This window comes from Gracilinanus agilis, chromosome 1, assembly GCF_016433145.1.
Source record: "Gracilinanus agilis isolate LMUSP501 chromosome 1, AgileGrace, whole genome shotgun sequence".
In the NCBI taxonomy this organism is placed as follows: Eukaryota; Metazoa; Chordata; class Mammalia; order Didelphimorphia; family Didelphidae; genus Gracilinanus; species Gracilinanus agilis.
This window is the reverse complement of record NC_058130.1, coordinates 249,504,158-249,506,663: the sequence shown is the minus strand read 5'-3', so window position 1 is coordinate 249,506,663 and position 2,506 is coordinate 249,504,158.

The window sequence follows — 2,506 nt, the reverse complement described above, 5'->3', positions numbered from 1 at the left end:
AAATTTTCTTTTTCAACCTCTTTCCTATATTTCTCTCCTTTATTATATTCATTTTACTATATTCTTTTACTATCTCTATTTTAATTAAACTAAATTGTCAATTGTTAAAATCTGCTAGAAGTTTTCTTTTCTCTGGCTTAAAGGGATAATATTAATTTATAACTACTATATTTTCATTAAAACTTAAATTATTAAGAGCTGCTCTTTTATTTTGTCAAAACTCCAAATTTAACCCTTATAATCCTGAGTGTTCTTGACTTCAAAATCAGAGCCCTATCAGCAAGCATTTATTAAACATTCACCTCCTATAATACACAATAGAAAATACAAATAATTTTTTTTAAGTTTGATGTCTGTTGAAGAAATTACCATATTTGGAGACATTATGTAACTGAATTCCCAAAGTGCCAAAGTCCATTCTCTTCCATTCTCATCAATCCTGTCTTGTCCACTTGACCCATCCCTGATATAAAGTTGGAGCATTGATCTCCACTAATAAGGAGAGAAATCAATAGATTTTTGGCTTAGGATTACATTTATATGAAAATTTACTCTCCAAGTTGCAGAGCAGTAGCTGAATGGCATTAGTAGAAGGAGTGACCTTGCCAGGATTTCCATTTCAATTTATTCTAATGAAATCATAGGTTGGTTGCAAAAAGCAAAGCACACCCAGATAAAGAGAACACAAACTTAACTTGATAAGAAGAATGTTTCTTCTTATCATATTAAGTAAAAACTTCCTTTGGAACCTAGAAGTGACCCAAATTCTCAAAATGGAATGCAAGAAAGGTTCACTAGGGTAATGGCAATAGACATAGCAAATAAACATAGAACATCAACTTCAATTAAGTTTGCAAAGTCTAATGGCCAGGAAAGTTGCCCCTACATGCTAAGGCAGAAAGGACAGGTATGATGAAAAAAGAGCAGTGTTTCTGAAGTCAGATCTGGATTTGAATCCTGATTTTGTCATCTATTACCTATATGACCTCAGGTAAATCTTTCTGTTTCCTTGGGCTTCCATGTAAAAATGAAAGAGTTGTATTAGAGATTGGGGGATTTTAAACTAGAGACACAAAAATATTTTTAAATATATATTTTATGTTATTTTGAATATATATATGCATATATGTTGATTACATATGCCATATTCTAGAATATGTATCATATCATATGTACCATGTATTATTTAGTATATAATAACATATGTGTATGTTACATATAATATGTGCACACAAAACTTTTTCAATATGATTGGTTTCCTTTGTAATCTTATGTGGTTTTAAAAAAACTATTTTCAGAAATGTTCCAGAGTTTTCACCAGATAGCCAAAGGGTTCATGACACAAAAAAGATGGAAAAACCCCTGGACTAGATGCATATAATTTGTAGAATAAAGAATCAGTCAACAAACATTTATTAAGCTCTTCCTGTGTACCAGAGGCCCTGCTAAGTACTGGTGATAAAAAAAGGAAAAGAGAAACACCCCTGTTCTCAAAGTGCCCTTTTTCCAAAGGGAGAAACAACATATAAATTCTATGTTCCTTACCTTCAAGGGGCTCACTTTCTAACTTGGCAGACACTTAAAAATAACTGTACAATACAATATAAAGAGTAATTCTTGATGCAGAACTAAATAAGCAGAATGGGGAGACTACTGTAATGCATTGTAATTGCAATATTATCAACTGTGAAAGACTTAGCTACTCTCTGCAATACAAGAATTTAGGACAATTCTGACAAAGAATGCTATCCACCTCCAGAGAAAGAACAGTTGAGAGTCAGAATGCAGATCAAAGTATAGTATCTTTTACATTAGTTTACTTATGGTTTTATTTTAGGATTTTGGTTTCATGTGAGTATTCTCTTAAGACAGTAACCAATATGGAAGTTTTGCATAATAATAAATATATAACCCAGATCAAATTGTTTACCGTCTCCCAAAGGGAGGAAGAGAATTTGGATCTTATAATTTCGGAAAAAACGCATGTTGAAAATTACTATTAAGTGTAATTGGAGAAAAAATATCCTTGAATTAAAAAAAAAGTTGTGCTAAATGCATGATTTTATTTTTTTTCCCCTCCAGGCACAGGAGGTCATTGAAAAGTATCTCTAGAGTAGGGAGGGGTTACAGGATGTGCTGGGTGTAAAGAAAATAGATTTTTATGTATTCGGGCATTTTTTTTTTTTACACCATCACATGCATTCTATAACTCTGTTAACTCCAGGTCACAAGAGCACCTTGTGTCAGAGATCAGAGATGAATATAGTACTTCACACTCTCGGGGAAGGGGCGGGGCGGAAGAACCACAACCCTGCCACACTTGAGACACCCTCCAGCCAACTAAGCTCAGTACCACTTCCTGCTAGTTCCGCCCCCTCCCCCCCATGCGGTCTTATTGGTTTCCCGTAGTCACGCGGCAGGGCCAACTGGCTGAGGATTGGTCCGAAATCCGGCACTGACGTGGCCTGTGCTTGCAGTTTGGGGAAGGCTGGGACTGGTGGCTCTG